The sequence below is a fragment of the Euleptes europaea genome, chromosome 2 (genome assembly GCF_029931775.1).
Source record: "Euleptes europaea isolate rEulEur1 chromosome 2, rEulEur1.hap1, whole genome shotgun sequence".
NCBI classification, from domain to species: domain Eukaryota; kingdom Metazoa; phylum Chordata; class Lepidosauria; order Squamata; family Sphaerodactylidae; genus Euleptes; species Euleptes europaea.
The window spans coordinates 89,034,538-89,058,092 of NC_079313.1; the positions used below are offsets into that span (position 1 = coordinate 89,034,538).

At 43.1% G+C, this 23,555-nt stretch overlaps 1 protein-coding gene across 4 annotated transcripts in view; it reads right to left on the bottom strand.

Moving 5' to 3' along the window:
- Nucleotides 1-23,555, bottom strand: part of PLEKHA6 (pleckstrin homology domain containing A6) — a 222,328-nt gene that overhangs the window by 101,540 nt on the left and 97,233 nt on the right. The gene's annotated exons all lie outside the window — the stretch shown is intronic.

Genomic DNA, 23,555 nt, shown 5'->3' on the forward strand with positions numbered 1-23,555 from the left:
TTGAGAGAAGAATGTTATGCCACTGATTATTTAGTCAGTTTCACAGTGAGTGGGGGTCAGTTTCAGTTCTCAGCAGGATGGAACAGAGCCAGGCTGATTTGCTGCCCTCCCCCTATACGCTTCCTTTTATAGGCATGAAATTTTTGTTTGTTTGTTTGTGAGTAGACTTCCGATGGAACGATGCAAGTGTTTTTATGTTCTTATGACCCCTGCATTGAGACAGCTAAAAACAAATTGGTTGGGGTGGGGGCGGTTGTCCGGACCCTTCTTTGCTTTGGCTGTAAAATGGCCACTCAGTTCAGATCGAATGAAAGAATCCCACAGCAGGGTTGGCAACATATATATATATATATATATATATATATATATATATATATATATATATATATATATATATATATATATATATATATATATATTTAAAAAAACACTACAGACAATTATAAAGCAGTGTTTTTTGGCGGGGACACACACGAGTGGTTCAGAAACTCCACATTTTCACTGGGGATGCATAATTGATCACAAGGTCCTCCTGGAATTTTTTTCAGGGGGGAAAGCCCTGAAAAATAGTGTTTTGAGAATTTGACTGCAAATACTGAGCAGTTAGAGAGCAGCAGATCCAGTGGAAACAGACCGTGCGTAAAAGGCCTGTGGATGCAGAGGCATCCACATGAGACTTTTTGAGCACTTTCCTCCATCGGCTGTCAATTTTTCCTGCTGTATCTTCGGAGGGCTTTTATTTTAATAAGCAAATGATACAGCGCTATAGTAATTGCCTTTAAAAAAAAGCTTTCTGGTGGCATGGGGAAGAAATGGCTGCCATGAAGGACTGATGGAAGGAAAGTGCTGCCGGGTCTGCAGGACCTTTGAACATGCGAATCTTCTCTTACAGACAGTATAATAACATGCTTGGACTGCACAATAGACTGCACACACACACACCAAATAATTGTAGCAAAGCAGGTTTGAGAAAGAGCATGTTGAGGATAGGGAAAGGATGACTGGAGAATTATTACAGCACTGCATTGTGTGGATGTTTTAAGGGGGGGGGGGCTCCAGTTTGGACATATCTGGTTGGAGGTAGCCTTAGGGCCAAAATACATTATAAGAAATCCACAAATCAGGACATGGGTTACTGACTCAGCTCATGGTTATATGTTCAAGCAGGACTTGTTTTAAAGAAGCTCTTCATTTCTCTTCTTGGGTGCAAATGGGGCAAAGGGAGGGAGGAGCTTTGAACTACCCTCCCTTGGCATTTTTGCCACCGGAAATGGTAGCGGAGGGGGGGGCTGTTTACCGCTTCCTCTGGCTTCCAGTGCCCTGGTGTGGATACGTGGTAAAACCATAGAGTTTTGAATGCATGCTATAGACTTACCCCAATACACTGACATCCCTTCCATTTTTCAATCACAAGCAGGCGCGCCACCACAGAGAGTGGCCAGAGCTTAGCCAAGGCTAGCCCCCAGCGGAAGCCATGCACGGGCAGTACAGGATGAGCCACCCTGTCTGGGAAGGCCAGATGACACTAACAGCGGCTACTCTTGCTGTTACTGCTTATCTAGGTGGGCAGGGCAAGCATGCACACCCAGCTGTCGAGGGTGACTGGCAAATGTGTGCTGGGGCGTCTACCTTTCTGTCCCTCCTCTCAATGGTACTAATGGCAGTAGAGCCAGATAGGGTTGCTGGTCTCAGGCTGGCAAATGGCAAAAAGTTTGGGGGGGGGCAGGGACCTGCTTGCCTGGTGTACCCAACCATTGGGAAATCACTTCTTGCAACCCAGGGGGATACTCCCCCACCCTTCCCCTATCTGCTCTAGACCCATCACCCATATCTGCCTTGTTGCTGGCATAATCACTAGTGCTGCTGGCTGGGGGTCATCACAAGTCCCATCACCTCAATAGATAGGCTGGCCCTGACAGAAGCTAGGCACTAAATGGCTTCTGGAATCTCCATATCTATTTAGGTTGGTCTCCTGAAGAGCCTAACTATTTTCACTTTTACATTGTTTAAAGTAAGTAAAATGTTCGTCTTAGACTTCTCGCTTTTCTCTCTATTGAACGGGGGAGGCACCAAAGTTGTAGTTCACTTGGGGCACCAAAAAAACTTGATCTGGTTCTGGAAATATATCTGATGTCCAGTATAGTTAGCAACACCTCAGAACACACTCCAAACTTTCTCTCTTTACTCTTTACACCTGTAACATTGGTCATTTATGCATGGGTACTTTCACTCACATTCACCTCCCGTCTGTCTCGATTGTTCATTAGAGTTATACATAAGTTTTCCCTCCATTAGATATGACCTCACTGCCAGCCCTCACAAATCCCAGGACTTCCTGTCCTTCTATTAACCCGATTCTTCCACCTGAGCTCAGCCCACTTGAAACCCCGATGCATAAGGCAAAGCGCGGGACACAGAAGTTTGGTTTCTCTCACAGCGAGCAGACAGCCAATTACAAAACAGCATGTCAAGGGGTGGGAATTCAAATGCTTCCTGCTTCCTCAGAGTTCTTTCTGAGCAGAAGGCTTTTTAAAATGAGGGTTGCTTTCCCCCCCCCCCACTTTCAAATAGCTCTGTTTTTGTTTTTGTTCTTAAAATGCTCTTAACATGCTTTTTAATGCAGCAATTGTTTTTTTTGGGGGGGGGCTTTTCTCTCACTACAGCCAATTACGAAGCAGCATTTCAAGGGGCAGGGATTCAAATACTTCCAGATCTGAGCTTGGAGACTGCTGGTGCACAGACTCCCAACAGGAAAGTGTGGGTCCAGCAAGCAACGAACCTCAGGTAAAACTCCTGTGCATAAACAACCATTATCTTCACATTTTTCATTGTGTACACACAGGTGTCTCTGCTTCCTTTTGACTAGCTGGTAGGGAAGCAGTTTTACTAATATTTTGCAGATGGGGAAACGATGGCACAGAACAATTTAGTCAAAGGCATTTTGGGAGCAAGTGCATTTGGACTAAAACAGGCCCAGCTGATGCTCTGCTCCCAGCTCTGCCCAGCTGACTTGTGAGAGGCTTCTTTTGATTAAAAGTATCAGAAAGAATTTGTTTACTTGCCTACCTTGCCTTATCCCAAGGGCTCAAGGCAGGTTACAGTTTAAAACCAATCCATCTAATAACATAAGATTAAAAATTCTCAGAGGGAACAAAATACCTGCCCAGGATGCACAAATCTACCTGAGGCTCTGGATTACGACATGTACTTTTTATTTTTCTTTCAAAGAATAGGTTTTCTAATTTGTGGCATGAAAACTTCCATTAAAGAATGAGAGCTCATTTTTAGCATAGGAGAAGGCACGATAGAAAGAAACTCAGCAAAGCTGGTGACTTGCCAAAATGGCAGATTTCCAAGCTCTTGCCCTGCCCTGTCCACCTAAGATTCCCAAGATTGCTATTGCTTTTATCCTTCAGTGATCCCGAAAATCCCCTTTCAGCTACAATGACTGAGCATGGCAGGGCACTAAAAGAGAAGAAGGATTAACTTTAGGAAGTTGTTATTTGCATAAGAGAGATGTTAACCATAAGTGAACAAAGGTTTTATTTTTCTTACTGTTCTGACTGAACTGAGACATTTCTAACAATTCCAAAGACAAAAATGCACAAAGACAATTGGACAGGGTGACAAGGTTATAGAAGTTTCTGTTGGTTACTGAAAAATCACTGGTTTTCCATTCAGGTCTTTAAAGCACCACCTGGAAATATGGCAACCACTTCTAATACGGAAGGCTGCCCAAAACCCCTGGATGTTGTTCACCCTATGCTCATGGTCAGGTGCCCAGAATCTGGGGGAAAATGAATCTGATAAGAAAAATGTATCACCTCTACAGAGAGGCTGCTGAGGCCTCTGCCCCCGTCTCCACCAGGTACAAACATGAATGCATCTGCTCCTCTGAACAAAGGTTCAAAGCCTAGGACAGCAGGTTTAAGACAGAAAAAAAAACATTTTTAAAAGGAACAGTCTCTTTTAAACAGAATGTCTGCCTGTGGCCTGATAAAACTGGCCTCGAGCACAAAGGGGAGGCTCTGTCTAGGCCAAAGAGAAGAATCAATCACCAGAGTTCAGGGAGTGAGTTGGAGGATTTATTATATTCTACAAATGTACAATAATAAACAGATGTCTGATTGCTTGTTGTTTGGGCCTCCTCCCCTCCAACAGGCATTTAGTAGCCCCAGACTAGAGAGTCCTTGTGCAGACAGTCTGGCCAGGGGTGGCAGCTTATCTGTGAACACAACTCAAGCGACCCTCACCCCACCCAGTACCATGGTCCATGTCTTATTTGTGTTTTCGCAAGATGGACTGATAAGAGAACTTGTAGCAACAAGACCTTCTGTACCTGATCGGTGCATCGTGATCTCACTGAGCTGTTCTGCAGGGCATACAATACTGCTGCCACCGTCTCTCCAGTCTCCAGCCAGGCCGGGCCACTTACAGTTGTATCCTCTTTGTGAACAGAACAAATCTCACTGCCAGGTCCTCAGAGGATAGAAACTGGCATCTCCACTGAATTCAACAGAGGAATGCCTGATTTATGGAAGCTGTGGAGCCAGACTTCTGTGTCAAACAGGACCTATCGCTTTTGGATTGGAGTACTTGCAAATTATCCTATAAATCCTAAGGAGGTAGCTTTTGAAAGGTGCTTGGTTTCCATTTACCAAGGGTTGTCCCCCCCCCCCCCAAAAAAAAAATTCTAGCCTGGCCATAGTCAAAGAGAACACAATGGATGTTGTTGTGAACTGGGAATGGTTTGAAAGCAGCATCCTTATTACAGTATGAAGAGAAGAGGGGAAATCCTTTTTTAAATAAATAAATAAATAAATCTGGGTATCTAAGATTTCTTACAGTTCAGGAACACTACTGTTTATCCCAAAACATAAATGGAAGCTGAGGCTCTCACCGACGTCAAGAGTTGGTATTACCATAAAAACACCAGTAATACAAAACTTTGGGCTAGCAATGGAAAGAGGAGGGATTCTTCAATGTCTGAGTTATACCAGAATGAGTAAACTCTTCCAGCAAATAATTAGCCCTTTGGGAACTGAGTCATACTACTGTTTCATTGTGTCTTGTGTCTTATTTCATGTTTACCAACAAAAGAGAGAGAACCTGACATGACACATTGTGATTTTTAAATGCTCTATCAAGTAATCTATCCTACCGCATGATATATATTACTAACCCATAACAAATCATGCATTATCAATTCAATTTTAAAAATCTTATTTTTATGTTGCAGTGTGATATGTCTATCAATTACACCCAGATTATTTCTTGTCTGAACAGTCATGGGAGAGCTGGGGCTCTAATGCACACAGGGAGCTCTTCCACCTCCAAGATCTCCCTCTTGCATTTCAATGGACCAGTCAGCTCTCCACTTGCCTAGAGGGGTCTGTGCATTTCCTGCATAATGCAGGGGGTTGGACTAAATGACCCTGGTGGTCCCTTCCAACTCTATGATTCTATTATTCTAGAGAGCTACCAGCTCCACTGAAGTGAATGACCAAGACTTGGAAAAGCATATAGGGCTCTAGATCAGGGTAACTCTAACCAGTTTTGCATTTACTTCATCATATGACAAACAGAGACGGCAAATATGGCTACATCCCAACAATACAGAAGACCAGTTTGCAGACTAAACATTTGCTTCTCTAGGGAAAAATCTTGGGAATAACGCCTACAAAACTTCTGAGTAAACATGTATAGTATCAGGACTGCTAGGCTGTTTGCACATGAAGCACTTCAATTTATTTCCTGTTTCTGCACTATTGTGTTACACCAACCCACATTATTGTTATTGTTGTTGTTATCATTATTATTATTTTAATTATTATTATCTTCATTTATAGGCCACATTTTTCACTGGGACTCAAGGCAGATTAAAATTATGATAAGAATCATTCAACCAGCAAGTGAATTACAAAGTATGATAAAAAATATCTGAATCTAATAGCAAAGATTCCTAGTAAAATAGAATAATACAGTGGGACTGGGCAGATTATAGGAATGAGAAAGACTATTCAATTAATCCATGAGTGGAGTACAAAATATGATAAAACAGGTCAGTCTACCAGCAAAGATTCTTTTTTTTTTTTATAAGATTTTATTTGTATAAATGAGAGGGTACAGGAAAAAAAAGGGGAGGGATAAAACGTTGTAGATATAAAAACAATACAGTATTATGAAATAAGCTCAATTGTATATTAAGAGACAATATCTATACAGCAATAAAAGAAAAAAGAGTTAATACAAGGTGTCATTCAATCAATTATTCTGCTTATGTTGATGTTCTATTGTGCGAAAGTCTAAAATTTACTCAGCAATTGTTTAAAGCTAATTAATTAATACATAACCATCGTATTACATTCAATTAACTAGAATTCATATAAGTATAAAATGACATCCACTTAGCGACAAATTGCTCTGTAGATTCACTAGATTTTAGGTTTAACTCGAAGGTCATCTTAGCCATACTGGCGTATTCCAATAGCTTTTCTTTCCAATCTTCTATTTCAGGTATGTGAGTTTGTTTCCAAGTTCTAGCAAGAACCGTCCTGGCTGCAGTAGTAGCATATTTAAAAACATCGTGAGATTTCGAGGGGAAGTTTGGTGGCACTATACTGAGTAGATAAAATTTAGGATCAAGTGTAAACTTGGTATTTAATATCAACTGAAGTTCTTGATGAATTTTTTTCCAATATATTTGTAACTTTGGACATGTCCACCAGACATGAAAATAGGAACCGTCCGTGTCTTGACATTTCCAACAGGCGCCTCTTTTTCCGGGAGTAGTCATCTGGGAGAGCATATTAGGAGTCAAATACCATCTATAAAATGTTTTATACCAATTTTCTTTAACTTCTTGAGAAACGGTGTATTTCAATTCGGAAGTACAAAGTTTTCCCCATAAATCCATATTAATCATTTGTCCAAAGTTTTGCATCCATTTTATCATATTGGTTTTCACTTGTTCTTCTTCTGTTTCGTATTTTAAAAGAAGCTTGTAAATTTTTCCTAATAAATGTGAATCATTTTTAGATATTATCTGCTCAAATTCTGTTAATTCACGAAATGGCTGAGGATAGGAACAGTCTTTTTGTAAGTTGGACCTCAGTTGTAGGTAAGTCAGCCAGTTCAGTTTTTGAAATTTTTCTTGAAGATTAATCAAAGTCTTAATTTCTCCTGTGGGCTCTATCATTTGATTGTAAGTAAGATGGACGCCCGGTTTTAATTTAACGTTATCATGATAAGCTTCAACTGGCGACATTATGGATGGTGGAGAAGGACTTATTCTCTTTTTATATTTTTTTCCATACTTTCAATAGCGTTATTTTAACATCGCAATCTTCTGGTGCTTTGTCTTTTTGAATTTTTGTTGTGGAGTCCCACAGAACTTTGTGAAAACCTTGTCCAAGGTCCGCTCGTTCTAGAATAACATGTATGGTTTTGGGATATTTTATCCATTCTGTAATCCAAGTTAGACAGGCAGCATGATAGTATAATTTAAGATTAGGTAATGCTAATCCTCCTCTTTTCTTTTCGTCTTGTAACACTTTGAATCTGATTCTCGGTTTTTTCCCGTTCCAGACGAATCGGTTGATTTGCTTTTGCCAACTTTCTATTGTACTGTCTGGAATATCAATCGGCAGAAACTGGAATAAAAAATTCAATCTAGGAAGTACATTCATCTTTATCGCCGATATCCTTCCCAACCATGAAATGTTCATTTTTGACCATAAACTCAAGTCACTTTCTATTTTTCCCCAAAATTTTCAAATAATTTGACCTTAAAAGTGTTTTGTTTTGTGAGGATATATTAACTCCCAGATATTTAACTGGTTCCTTGGCAATGTGACAACCAGTAACTTCTTTAATGTACTTGTCTTCGTCTGTTGTGGTATTAAAGGTCATAATTTTCGTCTTTGTTTTATTCAATTTGTAGCCAGAATGCTTTGCATATTCCATAATATGGTTATAAACCTGTGGGAGTGTTTGTCCGGGGTTCTGACAGATTAAGACAACGTCATCTGCATAACTTTTAATTTTGTGTTCTTCGTTTCCTATTGTAAGACCCTTAATCTTTGGGTCATTTCTTATGTAATTCGAGAGAGCTTCCATGAATAAATCAAAAAGAAGAGGAGAAAGTGGACAGCCTTGTCTTGTACCTTTTGTAATAGCAAATTCTGTTGACAATGAACCATTAATCAAAAGACGTGCTTTCTGAACGGAATATATTGCGTTAAAAATCGTTAAAAGGGTATCTCCGCAGTCCATTTGTTGTAGTCTTGGAGATAAAATGCCAAGAAACGTTGTCAAAAGCTTTCTCTGCGTCTAGAAAGATCATTGCAGTTTTTAATGATTTAGATTTTATATGTTTGATTGCACTGAGGATCAATCGTACATTGTCTCTCATAAGTCTCTTTGGAATAAAACCGGTTTGGTCTGGATGTACCAATTTACCAACATATTTTTGAAATCTTTTAGTGATTATAGAAACAAAAATTTTATAGTCGATATTCAGCAATGAAATTGGTCTGTATGCTTGAGGAAGATATTGATCTGTGCCTTCTTTTGGGATCAGAGAGATATGTGCTTCCTGCCAGGACGGAGGAATCTTACCATGTTCAATTACTTCATTATAGAGAGAAAGTAAGACCGGAGTCAATTGTTGTTCGAACAACTTGTAGAATTGAGGTGTTATACCGTCCGGGCCGGGTGCCTTATCTGATTTCAAATTGTTTATAGCATCTACAATTTCCTGAGTTGTTATCTTTTGATTGAGACTCTCTTGGTCTTCTTTTAGTAGCTTAGGTAATTGTGCATCTAATAAGTACTTTGTTGATCCTTCTTCTTGCAGGTCATCTTTCGCATATAGTTGCTTATAATAATCAACAAATATTCTTTCGATTTCTTCTTGCTTGTTATAAATTATCCCGTTAGTCTTAGCCCCGATTATCTTCCTTGTCTTCTTTTGTTGTCGAAGTTGATTAGCCAGAAAACGACCAGGTTTATTTGCTCTTTCAAAAATTCTTTGCTTGGCGTATCTGATTTTTGTTTGAATTTCTTCTGTTTCTATCAGCTCAATTTGGTGTTTGATCATCTTGATAGTATGTAATGTACTTTTGTCTAACTTAGTTTGAACTCTTTTCTCCAATCTTCTTAATTGATCTTGCAGATCTTTAAGTTTCTTCTGTTTATCTTTTTTAATTTTGGAATTCAGGGCAATCATTTTCCCTCTAATAAAAGCTTTGCTTGCATCCCATATAACAAAATCAGACATACCTACAGTTTTATTTATTGTAAAGAACTCCTCCACATCACGTTTACATTGTTCAAGTGTTTGTTTCCTCCGTACCAGCAAAGATTCTTAATAAAACAAAATAATGCAGTGAGACTATGAATGAAGAAATGGAAAAAACAAAACTTTGTGCACTTAGTGATAATCCAACACGTTATAAAAAAGGCAAGCACCAGGTCATTCCTGACCCATGGGGTGACATCACATCCTGACGTTTACTAGGCAGACTATGTTTACAGGGTGGTTTGCCATTGCCTTCCCCAGTCGTCTTCCCTTTACCCCCAGCAAGCTGGGTACTCATTTTACCATCCTCGGAAGGATGGAAGGCTGAGTCAACCTTGAGCAGGCTACCTGAAACCGACATCCGTCGGGATCGAACTCAGGTCATGAGCAGAGCTTTTGACTGCAGAACTGTATCTTAACGGCAATCTACAACCAGTACCACCAATCTTTAAGACAGAACAATAACAAAAAAAAAAATCCATATGGATATTCAGTTTGATCTTACTTGCATATTTCTAGGAATTATTATTTAAATTGAAAAAGTCTTTTGCATGTCCTTCTACATTTGTCATATTTAAACATACACAGATATGATTAAAACAATCCATAGTATCCGTTGCAAAAGCATCCAGATGTGAAAGAGCTATGTGCTTTAAAATTTTGCATTCAAGACATAACAGTTTGCTAAAACCGAGGATCATTTACCATCTTAAGATACCAGGGTAGGCATGAAACTCCTAGGTAAGTGGGTCATCTGTATTGTCCGGCTAAGTGCTGAGGAGAATCTTAGCACACTTCTTCATCTGACTGGAAATCCAAACAAGGAGAAGTAAAATCTTCCCTCATGAACTGGCTTACTAAGTGGATGCATGCAGGATGTGATATGCTGTCACTTGATAATTGCTTGTCTGCACTCGGCTACATTGACTGAGGGAAGAAAGACCTTTGCTGTCTGCATTTTAGGCAGCAGCTTGTTTCTTGCTACTTCTATGAGGCTCTAAAAATCTGACCAAGAACGGCAGGACCGCTGATCAGTTTTACTCACAGCATAGCTGCTGTTAAGATACAACTTTACCACAGAAGACACAACTTGCCAAAAACTACCTCAGGCAGCTGCTAGTGCTCTGACTCTGTGCGTGTTGTATATTGCTCACAGCCTCAAAGGAGGGAGCCTGGTCCAGGTAATGGCAGACTTCAAGGGAATTTTAACCATCTCCATCTGCTCAAATTAAACACTGGAATAGAAAAGAGCCTCTACATTCCACGTTCACAAAAGTCATGCTGAACATTCTGAAAAAGAAACCACACAATGGAGAGATTGTTGCTCTTGCAACAATAAAAAGTTCCTCCCATCCATCAACGTGAGATCTTTGCTTTACTTCTGTTAGAGAGCAAAACACTGTTATTCTGTGGGCATAACACATGTGTTTTCTGTTCACAGCTATTCTATCAGCGATGGCCAGGGAGGCCAGGGCAGTTGTCTCCATTTGACAGATGAAGAGCTAATGAAGGCCACTGGTGACTTGGCCAAGGTTATACAGTGAGTAAGTGGCATATGAAGAAACTGAATCCTCCCGGTTCAGTGAATATCCATATGTTTTCTTGGTTTTGTTCTGTCTTAAAGACTGGTGGTACTGGTTGCAGATTGCCATTTTTGCCTTAGAAAAACAGGATTTTGACTCTGTTGTTGTTGGGTTACCACTAAGTTGACTCTGTTGTTGGGTTACCACTAAGTGCACAAGTTTTTTCTTTCCCATTTCTTCAGTCACAGTCCCACTGCATTAACTGAATCAGCAGAAGAGGATGTTCCCATTTGCAGAGAATTTCCATGTGAGGGGCTCTCTGTTGTTTGCAAATATGATAGACGGAGTAAGACTGCAGAGATTTGGTATGTTGAAGGGCTGCCTTATTTTCGGAGAGTATCTCTTCCCCAGAACATCATAACTCCACAGAATGCTTTATGGAGAGGTGAAATAAAGGGAAGCTATTAGTTGGAATATAAAATTCTATGTTTCTATGATTCTAACACCTCTCCATAAAGCATTCCACAGAGTCATTTCACACTTGAAAATCCCTCACAGTCTCTCAATGCAACTGCAAGAGCTGCAGGTAGCCAATACTAGTTAATAAGCTATCAATTCCTGATGACTCATAGTTAAAGTACCAACTCCACTACCTTCACTCCAGCAATATTTTTATATATTTATACCCTGCTTTTCTTCCCAATGGGGACCCCAAAGCAGCTCACAACAATTTCTTGCCCCATCTCCACTGTATCTTCAGAATTACAACCCTGTGAGGTAGTTTAGGGTGAGAGTGACGGGCACGAGGTTACCCAGAAAGCTTTCATGGCAGAGTGGTGATTCAAAACTGATTCTCTAGTCCAATATTTTAACTACTTAGTTTTTACAAATACTCTTTGGGACTAGGGTTGCCAGCTCCAGGTTGAGAAATACCTGGAGATTTTGGGGGTGGAGTCTGAGGAGGAAGGGTTTGTGGAGCAGAGGGACTTCAATGGGTATGAAGCCACAGAGTCCACCTTCCAAAACAGCCATTTTCTCCAGGCGGACTGATCTCTATCGGCTGGAGATCAGTTGTAATAGCAGATCTCCAGCCATCACCTGGAGGTTGGCAACCTTGTTTGGGACCCAGTTCCAAAGGAACGCCAGGCTACTTTTCTCCTCCTCTCCATAAAAGCAAGAATCTCACTTCAGTTAACACTGAACAGGTGCAGAGCTTAGTTTTCATTTTCGTATTTATAAATATATATAGCGTTCTCATGCAACAAGATGACTTTGGCTCCTAAGCCTCGCTTCTGTTGGTGCCCCTCTTCAACCATTGTGGGGGTGGTCCCCTGCTGCCCAGCGCCTTCCTCTGGTGCTTTTCAGCTCATTGAAAAACACTGATCCTGCATGAACGGAAGTTCCTAGTGCCAGAGGAATGCACTCTGCTGTGGGGACCGCCTCTGCAATGGAAAAGGGTGCAGCACAAATGGAAGCAGGGATTAGGACGCAAGCCAATGCCGTTCATGCCTATTTCACACCCTGTGCAGAGGCACACCCAAATTTGCCATCTAAGGCTTATTAGTTCTTGTTGTTTTCGTCTCTTTCCTTCCCATTAATGGGTCGGGTTCAGTTGTATATATTTTAGGGGCCACTGCCTTCTTAGTGTTTCTGGGATCAAATCATAGCAAACGTGTGTCATGTTCCACAGTTGCTAAAGGGGATCCGGCACCTGCCTGACACAGCTTGCTCTCCTGTGGCCAACCAGGAGAGTCTTGGCCAGTTCTGTTTGCTGGCGAGAGTGAGGGAGGGTTTCGCAAAGAACAACATGTTCTTTAAAAGCAAACAACACAGCCACTTAGCCGAGCAAAGGCCTCCCTGCAAACTCCCAAATTGAAAGAAAGATATAGGGAAGCAACGCAGCACATTGTAATTTGTTAGCATTGTAATTTGTACCTGGCTTCAGTCAGTGCCGTTTGTGAAAATTCAGGGACAGGAAGAAGGAAGAAGCCAGAGAGAAATTCATTCAAAGGGGTGCTTAACCTGAGGTGGATTTAAGTCAGTCTGAATATTTCTGCCTTCTTGTTTTGTTACCCATTCCAATTTTAGCTCTGCCTAGCTAAACAAATGCAAATTATAATCTATCTAGCTACGTAGTTACATTCCACCCTTCCTCCTCCAAGGAGGTCAGTGCAGTTTACATGATTCTCCCCTCCTATGTTTTATCCTCACAACAACCCTGTGAGGTAGGCGGAGAGTGAGTGACTATTGGCCGAAGGTCACCAAAGCAAGTCTCATGGCAGAGTGTCAGTTTTTGCACTCGGATCTTCCAGTTCCTAGTCCAGCAGTGTAACGGCTATCTGACACTGGCTGCTAATGTTTAGCAATGTATCTTCTTTTTTTGTCTAGGGGTTACATCTAATTTAAATGTAGCTTGACTCATGGTTAGGGTTGCCAACCTCCAGGTACTAGCAGGAGATGAAGTGTTATTACAACTGATCTCCAGCCGACAGAGATCAGTTCCCCTTGAGAAAATGGCCGCTTTGGCAATTGGACTCTATGGCATTGAAGTCCCTCCCCTCCCCAAATCCTGCTTTCCTCAGGCTCCATCCCAAAAACCTCCTGCCAGTGGTGAAGAGGGACCTGGAAACCCTACTCATGGTCAAACTACACGTGATGATGGAGCTTCACAACTGGACCACCTAGGGTTATTTTTGGCTTCCAAAGCAGCCCTGATAGGAAAGGATATATGGATTGGGGCCCAGGTGCTGGGGAAATGGTGATTTGACTTTTTGTCCTGGTTATTTTAACCCTGGTAGGGGAAGAAATACAAGCACAATATGGAAACTTTCTCCTACCCCTGTGTGGTACAGTGGTATACAGTGTCAGACTAGTTTCTGGGTGACCATGCCATGGAAGCTCGCTGGTGACCTCAGGCGAGTCACTCTCTCCCAGCCTCACCTACCTCACAGGGTTGTTGTGAGGATAAAATGGAGAAGGGAAGAATAATATTGTAAGATGCTTTGGCTCACCACTGGGGAGAAAAGCAGAGTATAAATATATAAATAATAAACCCAACCCAAAGAAGCCATTTTCAGGGAATGGTATGAGCAGAAAGAGCTTAACTCCCTCTCCCGTCACTGTGACCTTAGTCCATATCATATGCAGACATGTTTGCTTTTTATGGTCAAAAAACACACTGGAATATCCAGTCTTGGAAGTCCAATTTGATGTATGAGTTGTAACTGACTGATTGAATCTGGTTAGGGATAAAACATGGCCCAGGCTAGCTCGATCTTGTCAGATCTCGGAAGCAAATCAGGGTTGGCCCAGGTTAGTATTTGGATGGGAGACCACCAGGGTATTCCAGGGTTGCTACGTGGAGGCAGGCAATGGCAAACCACCTCTGAGTATCTCTTGCCATGAAAACCCTATGGGGTTACCGTGAATTGACTGCGACTTGATGGCACTTTCCACCACCATGGATAAAACAATAGTTGTGAAGACCAAAGCCACCACCTTCTCTGAAGAGGCAACCCGCGGCTTGAAAAAGCATATGCCACAATTAATTTGTTAGGCTTTAAGGTGACACTGGGCTCTTTATTATTTTGACTGCAGCAGATAAACATGGAAGTTTGCTCATCTGTCATGGGATGCTGGGAGTGTACACAGCTGCCAGCACTTCTTTTTAAATTACATTTTCAGGTTGCAGGAACATGGTAAAGAAGGATGGGTGGTGAAGCCTCCCCCTCACTGCTTTCTCAATCTGCAGCAATCCCCATGAGCCTCCTTTTGTCCCACTGGGGTAAAGATATGTGTATTCCCCGTGTGTGTGTGTGTGTGTGTGTGTGTGTGTGTGTGTGTGTGTGTGTGAGTGTGTGTAAAGTGCCGTCAAGTTGCAGCCGACTTATGGCGACCCCTTTTTGGGGTCTTCATGGGAAGAGACTAACAGAGGTGGTTTGCCAGTGCCTTCCTCTGCACAGCAACCCTGGACTTCCTTGGTGGTCTCCCATCCAAATACTAACCAGGACTGACCCTGCTTAGCTTCTGAGATCTGATGAGATCAGGCTAGCCTGGGCCATCTATCAGTATGTTTTTTGTCCCATTGGGGAAGACTCCCCAGGTCTGTTTCAGATTGGTAAAATACCATAGGGAGGCCCCACAGGTCACAATCCTGGTCCATATTAGATCCCTGAGAACTTGAATATTATATTTAAAATACCTCTGGAAGTTCTGTCTGCAGAACTTCTAGCATCGTTTGTAACTGAGCCTGAAAGAAAAGCTGCCCCTGCAACTGAGTTTTAAGTACTAATAGTTGTCCCCCCCCCCCAAAAAAAATGCTGTCAGAGCAATTTGTTAATTTAATCAACTCTTAATCTAATTGGTTAATGAGATAAGCATTGTGGACCTAATCCCCCCAATAATAGTTATATAAACCTGCACCAGCCATGGATACCCACACAACAGGAGAGAGAATAAAGTTCCTCAATACCTCTAATTAAGGTGACCACTTACCAAAGCAGGCATACACTCCATAGTGATCCAGGCATCTGTAGTATCCACTCATGTGGTGAAATCAACTTGTGATGATGTCACATGACATCTATGGTAAATTGCTGGTTGGTACAAAACCACCTGTATTCATAATTTATTCCGAGATTTGCGATTTAGATAAAAATATGGACTTGAGTGCGATTCCCTACATCCTGGCTGAAACCAGTCACTAAGACCCCACTCAGAGAATTGTTTCTCTGCCCAAGGAATACCCTGTCGCTGCTCAATTCTGGAGGAACTGGCTCGTGCCAGTTTTTGTCAGAACACTAGCACTAACAAATAACATCTAAGATTTCCCCCTCATTGTCTGATAAAGGCCCTTGTGTCCTTGGATTTCTATTCCCCTTTCATCAAATGCGCCTGACCCCACTATTTTCCCTTATAGGGAAAGTCATGTAGATTTGTGTCAGGTGCTACAGTCATAACAGCACTCATAGCTTATTCCACTTGGTGATGTTACAGCTCACTGGCTTCAGAATAAAGCTGACACCCCTCACTGCTACCACGTCATGCCGCTATGCCTTGGTAGCATCAGAACCTCAGTGTCAAGTAGCTGAAATTATTCGGGAGTTTCTCTCTGGGGGGCAGTCTGAAAACATACAAAACAGCTGACCCACTCAACAAGCCCCCTCTGGAAGCATACAGTATCCTAGGTGGTCTCCAGGGCTCCCCATTTTTTCTTTTCACAGGCAAAAAAAAAACCACATAAGTACAGAAAATTTCTGCTCTCTGTTTTCAATTGTCCAATGCAAACAATTCCAAACCCCAACCCCTGGGGCAGCAGAGGAAACTCACCAGCACTGCAGCCACATAGAGAAGGAGCCAGCAGTTGTGCACTGAAACTGGCCTTTGTCCTTCTTTTTGATCCAGGCTTCCTGAACTTCAGTTTGCGCATTCTGGGGGCCACTTACCAAGCCTCGGGCAAAGAGACCACCACAATGTGGGAGAGTCAATTATCAGAAAAGTGAGGAATTTGAAATAGCGTGAGGTACAGCTGAATTCTTGCCTCCCCTACGACTAGCAGAATGTTCAGGGGAAGCAGGTAAGAAGTATGAATCGTATGCCGCTGCCTGAGTCTAGCCATTTAGTCCAGCCAAATCCAAAGTCCAGCCAAAACGCAGAGCTTTAAGGTGAGCCACGAAGCATGCATATTCAGGCTAAATCGATCACAGCTGCGCTAAGTCCTCTGCACAGTTTATGCACTCGCTAGGGTGGCTCCCTTCTAGACTCGCGGATTGTGTACATTCCTTAACGCCACTTCCATTTCTGCCCCCATGGACCTACCAGGGAAAGGATCAAGGGAAGAGACCCCACTCTGCAAATCAGTGTTTCCCAAACTTCTGACAGTTGAGGCACACCTTTTTCCCAGGTTAAAACTGGAGGGACAGATTTCATTTTGGGAAGGAGGCCAGTCCAGTTCAGTAACACAGGCTGCATTCAAACTTCACAAGAAGCTCAATTAAGCCAAGATTTATGCACCACTAGGGCATGTTGCCATGCTTGCGAATGTCTTTCCTTTCCCTCTTTTTGTACAGTGCGTAATTAAGGGTTCTTGGTCTGAAATGAACTGTGCTGGGTGACCTTGGGGCGGTCACTCACTCTCTCAGCCTAACCCACCTTCACAAGGTTGTTGTGAAGATAAAATGGAGGAAGGGAGAACAATGTGGTAAGTATGGCTGCCAGCATAATAGCTGGAGATCTCTCGCTATTACAACTGATCTCCAGCCAATAGAGATCAGTTCACCTGGAGAAAATGGCTGCTTTGGCAATTGGACTCTATGGCATTGAAGTCCCTCCCCTCCCCAAACCCCACCCTCCTCAGGCTCCACCCCAAAAACCTCCCACCAGTGGTGAAGAGGGACCTGGCAACCCTTACTCTATGGCATTATACCCCATTGAAGTTCCTCCCCTCCCCAAATCCTATCCTCCTCAGGTTCCACCCCTAAAATCTCCAGGTATTTCCCAACCCGGAGCTGGAATCCCTAATCATGGGGAGCCAAGGTACCTTTTAAACCAGAAATCCTTAAAATATGTTTCATCTGAGAAAGGAGGTAGAAGGCACACAGGAGAACAAGACAACAAGCTGTGTTTGTGCACAGACTTGTGGTTAATGTAATGTCTGAATGCAGGCTAATACACAGGATTCTCTCCAGTTGGCTACGACTGGCCCATTCAGTCACTTCCAGTGGTGAAATGCAGCCGAATGATCCACGCCCATCAAAAGCAGATTGGAAGGAGGCAAGGCCAGAGCAATGTATCAGGAAGGGATGCAGCCGGCGAGGCAACTGGCTGCTCTGGGCTCATAAAAGCTTTCAATTAGTAAATTAGGTTTATTTGCCAGGGCAAACAAGCAGTTTTCTTCCAGCACACAGTTTGAACAGTGCTGCTACCACTGTGCAAGGGAAAGCATTTCCCTGTTCTGTGAAAAAGGTTTCATTACTACCAAAAGGTCCTTCCTGTCCTGAGCTAGCTCAAGAGGATGCTGGGGCTCCTGCCACAGCAATACTAGCATGGGGGCAATCAACTGGAATTCATCCATGGAAAAAAAATGAAATCATGCAAACTAAAAATGACATACTCGGACTTCTTCTCCTTAACCCTTTTCAAATCATTTAGAAAATTTTGCCTTCATATTATTTCTGAGAACAAAAAGAGCTTCGTAATGTTTAAATTTATGTGTTTGATATTTATACTCCCCTTCTGTCACCAATGATGACCCAGAACAGCATACAATGTGGTTTTCCCCACTTCCACTTTATCCTCACAATAACCCTGGGAGGAAGATTAAGCTGAGATGGTGATGGTCCCAAGATCACCCAGCAAGTTTGATGGGACAGTGGGAGTTAGGCTTGTCGCTCTGGGTTGGGAAATATCTGGAGCCTGGGGAGGGCAGGGTTTGGGGAGGGACCTTGGCAGGGAATAATGCCATACAGCCCACCCTCCAAAGCAGCCATTTTCTCCAGGGGAACTGATTTTGGTTGTAATTCTGGGAAGTCTCCAGGTGCCACATGAGTGCATATCCAGGGAAAGTCCAGGCCGCCGATGTGGGTTCTCAGGATTCAAAGTCCCATGGCCTTTGCCGTGGTCCAAAATGTACTCATCCACCCATTCTGTCTTCTCTCTGGTCCAAAAAAATTATGTCTACTCAGCATTTTAAGTGGCTCCTTCTCTCTGCCATTCATGGAGGCAGCGGATCCCCTTCAAACTGTTATATCTGTTTCACTACTGAATTAGTCTGCAGACTTCAGAGTAACTGGGAAGTGAATGAATCAGCACAGAATCTTGCTTTTCTATCTTAATTACCGATTCCCCCGATTATGTTTGACAGGCGTTAGGAATTTGATTGGCATTAAATCAGTTTTTCATGCGAGGTTTTGTCTTCTGCAGATGTTATGTGTTTTGTAGGGTACACAAAGATGGAATCCCCAAATACAGCTGTGACAAGAAAAGCAGTTGTGCACCATTTATGATTTTTCCCGAGAAAACCTAAATTGGGAATTCCCCTCTTTTTCCAGGCATTTTAGCCATCACCAGCTCTAAAAAGATGAACAACCAAGATGCTTTGGTTCATAGCCTCTGAATTCTTGGTGTATTTGAAATCCCACTGAAGAAATTTGGGCCTTTTTCTAGGTAAGCTATTTTAAGTACTCACTGGAGAGGCCCATGATTAGCACTCACCAGGCAAAGATTACAGGAAGTCAAGCAGAGTGCCTCCTGGGTCCTCTGAAAGTGATTGATCTGACCATACAAGAGGAGAAGTTGGAGAAGGCAGCATGCTTCATCACACAAACACTGGAGCATCCTTTGAGCCACGGCTACTCACAAGCACCCCTCGGCTCTTCTAGATTTATAACTCATCCCTTTGCCTCACAGATTGCTGTTGCAACATCTGGATTTCTTTTAGAATGCCAGGCAGAAAATGAAGCACAGCTGTAAATATGAGGTCACTAACAGTGCTATGCAGCTGAATGAAGGTAGAGAAGGGATCTTGCAGCGGTACAGGAGGGACACATTAGCCCTGATCTCAGAGCATGAGTTCTTGCCCACATGAGCAGCCCGGGCTTTCCCTGGATATGCACTCATGTGAACAAACATGATGTGTGATCAGGGTGTCGTGTTGATATCACTGGCAGACGCTTCAAGGATTTCCACCCCCCGCCCCCCCCCCCCAAAAACGGTTTGAAAATGAAAAAAGTTGCCAGCCCTGTGTGTTATTCTCAGGATTTAAGCTCATGAACCAGCCCTAAGTTCATGCACAATTACCTCAAAGCCACACACATGCTCACCTCCGTCTCCAAATTCCAGTCCAAATCTGCTAACCAAGCATTGGTGGTTTTCACATGTCTGCAGCTGCTGCTGGAATATGTTTTCCTTCAAAACCCATCAGAGCATCATTGTTATCAATCATTAACAACCACTTATGCTGCCAGAAGGCATTAACCCTTTGGGTGCAGGGCTGCCTTAAACAACACATTGACCTGCAATTTTAGCCATGCAGAGAGCAACGGTAAAGGCAACCCAGGCCCTTGCATGCAAATTTTCTACATTTCCCCCTAAATTTAATTATTGCGCCAATGTTTGTGCTAGTGCAGATACCTATGAAGTCCCGTGGGACAAAGCTGTTCTCCAAGAACCCATGCCAGCTGGCTAACCCTTGCCACATTCCATTTATATCCTGCTCTTCCTTCAGCCAGCTCTCAGCATTTTTTTATTATCACAACTACCTCATGAAGTAGGTTGGTGAGATGGCCTGGGAGATAACCTTTCTCTGAAGCCACAGCTGAGCAGCCATCTAAAATATGGATTTCTTCCATCCAAGCCACTACATACTACTAGTTCTCAAATGATGTGAAATTAGGGTTGCCAAGTGCTAGGTGGTGGCGGGCAAACCCCCGCCAATCCACCTGGCTTCCCGCCGACCAGCTGAGGGTCGGCGGGCAACGCGTGCACACGTGCCTGCCCGAGGCGCCACGTCACTTCCAGTTTACACCCGGAAGCGCTGCATTGCAAGGGCCGTTTACCACTCTAACTCCCAGTTTGAGCGGTAAAAGCCCCTTGTGATGCAGTACTTCCGAGTGTAAACCAGAAGTGCCGCGATCATGTTGGCACGGCTGCACACGCGATCTCCATTCCTCCACCCCAAATGTAAGCCTATGTGAAATATTAGTCACAAACACAAATTGGAATTTTGCTCACCACTGGTAAATACACTGAGGAGGACTCCATTGGCATGCAAAATTTAATGATGCTGCAATGGTTGCAAATAACATGCTTGAAAATTGAACTTACTTTCCTCATAATGCCCATTTTTTCCTCTTGTCAATCCCCCATGCTCTCGAATTGCTGATACATTCACAATTTAATCACAAAAGTATAGCTCTTTTATGTGGTGCTTTTGCATTTGTGCAGTAAACAACATTCATCGTCACACCAGGAGGCTGTCTGGTAGCCTAGCCACAGCTTGGCACCCTCAGAAGTTACTGGATTGCTGGCAAAATCACAGACGGTCAGGGCAGTGCGAGCATCTTTCAACTATTTTTTCAGAACAGGCCTTCAATACACTGATAACAATAAATGATAATAAATATTAGTCTGTGTGCCAGCAGCCAGTCATGGGGCAGGACCCACACAGAGTATCACATAGTTGCTTAGGCAGCTCATTGCCTTCCCCAGCACATGAACTACACAGTTATCTTGTTGAGCAACGTGCTGTTTATTATATTATTAAACCTCCAGGTGGTAGCTGGAGATCTCCCACTACTACAACTGATCTCCAGGCGACAGAGATCAGTTCACCTGGAGAAAGTGGCTGTTTTGGAAGATGGACTCTATGGCATTTTGCCCTATGGAAGTCCCTTCCCTCCCCAAACTCCACCCTCCTCAGGCTTTACCCTCAAAATCTCCAGGTATTTCCCAACCCGGACCTGGATCAAACAGTAGTGTGAGAATGCAACTTTGAACGCTCAATAACAAGTGAGCATTTTTTCCTGCTGTCTCTTATTCTCCCTAGATAAATCCAAAGCAGTTTACAAAGGGGAGGGATTCAAATTAGAAAAAACAAATAGACAAAGAAAACAAAAAAAAATCTGGGCTAGGCTGCCAAGCTGAGTGTGGCAGGTCCCAAGCAGCAAGGCCCCTGGGCTGGCGCATGTCTCGGTCCCCGCCCAGGCTACATACCTGCAGGAACAAGTATTTGCAATCTATTCATGATCTGAGCAGAGGTAAGTTCACCTTCCACTAAATTTATGATTATAGCAAAAGTTCTGGATGAGCCATTTGGCATGTGCATTGTGCAATCTGGGAAGGAAAAACAAAACTTTTGGCCCTATCTAACAATTCTCTGAACAGGCCCTGAGGCCACACCTGGGAAAGTCTTAGATCACAGATCAGCATGCCTGTGCCTAGCTCCCAGGTGGGATGGATCCACTGCACAACTTTTATTGGCACATTTGCTGCCTTGCTTCCCCCCCAAGTTGCCTTCTCTTCAAACAAAACACCACCATCTTCTAATACCATTAGAGCCCCAAACCCATTTTCACAAATCTTCAGCAACTGTAACTACAGTTGCTGTTGAACTCTCAGAGGATAGGATCAGGGATGCCAGCCTCCAGGTGGGACCTGGGGATCCCCCGGAATTACAGGTCATCTCCAGACTACAGAGAGCAGTTCCTTGGAGAAAAAGGATGCTTTGGAGGGTGGACTCTATGGCACTGTACCCCCCACTGAGGTCCCTCCCTTCCCCAAACCCCACCATGCCAAGGTCAACACCAAAATCTCCAGGAATTTCCCAGTCCGGAGTCTCCAACCCTATCCTGGCAGAATGTGATAGAATAACAAGCAGGGGACCTGCAAGGACTTGGCAGGACATCTCATCTCCCCTCCCCCATTATTCTTCTTTTCATTCCCTGAGACCCCAGGGAATTTTCTTGCTTCCTTCTCTCCTTCCCACTCATCAACCAACCAACCTTTATCTGCCCTCCTGGATGCTTTGGAGGGTGGACTGTTTGACATTGTACCCACTGAGGTCCCTGTCCTCCCCAGGCTCCATCCCCAAATCTTCAGGAGTTTCCCAGCCTGGTTCTGGCAACCCTACTGCCCCCTCCCCCATCCTCTGCCCATGGCCATGGGGGACCTGGCAATCCTAGGCAGGATTCTGGTGTCAAAGCCTTGCTATTACTATCAACGTGCAAAAACGGTTCCTGGAGAAATGTAGAGAGGGAGATGAAGGCCGCTGCCCAAGAAACTGTACTAAGTGAAGAATGTACAGATGGGAGCGTGGAGGATTCAACAGCCACAGCACCACTGGCACATCACATAATGTTTAGATTTGTATATGCTCTGTTTCAAAGACAAGCCTTATTTGGTAGAGGGAAATTTCACAGCCTCTTAGGAAAAAGCCATGGGATAATCAAAGCCTTAGAAAAGCTTCTGACTGGCACCCTGCTTTTCAACAGGAGCATGGCAAGTAGCTAAGGAGATCTGGGTTGTCTGAAAATCTGCATTAAAAAGCAGGAGTTCAGATTATCCCCCCCTTTTTTTTGCTTGTTTTTGAATTGCACAATAAATGAGAGCTCAGAGTATTGGAGGGAGGTCCATCTATCTCCCCATGTACTAGTTCTGTTGTGGAGAGAGAAAAAACACTTTCCCAGTTATTTGCCTACACGCTATTTACCTAGGGAAATGTGATTTCCACCCACACACCTCTTCTGGACCACCCACTGTCACTGAACAGTGAGCATGGGGTGTTTTAGCAACTGCTTCCAGACTCTTGTGCCCTCGGTAACATTGTCGGGGGTATATTCCTACTGCTTTATGCCTAGATCACTTTGTGAACAGTTTTGAAAGTCTTATAATGTTATCTGGCTTGCATAGGGTTGCCAACCTCCAGGTAATCAGTACAGGAGCGAGAACAAATTAAACAAAGTGCAAAATGTTTATAAGCTATTTGTCAGAATGAAGCGAAATACCACAACTCAGAGAGATTCTGAAATGGCCGCGTCCTCTTTGACGACTGCCTTAACCAATAGAGGCTATCCTCGAGTGATAATGAAGGCTAAAACATATGAACGAAGTTTATTGAAGGACTGAAGAAGAATTACTAAAAAGCTAAGAATTTGAAACGGCCGTATCCTCTCAAATTGGTGGCTTCTATCTTACTACCGGTACATGATATTTATCTTCAAAAGAAGAATTTCTAC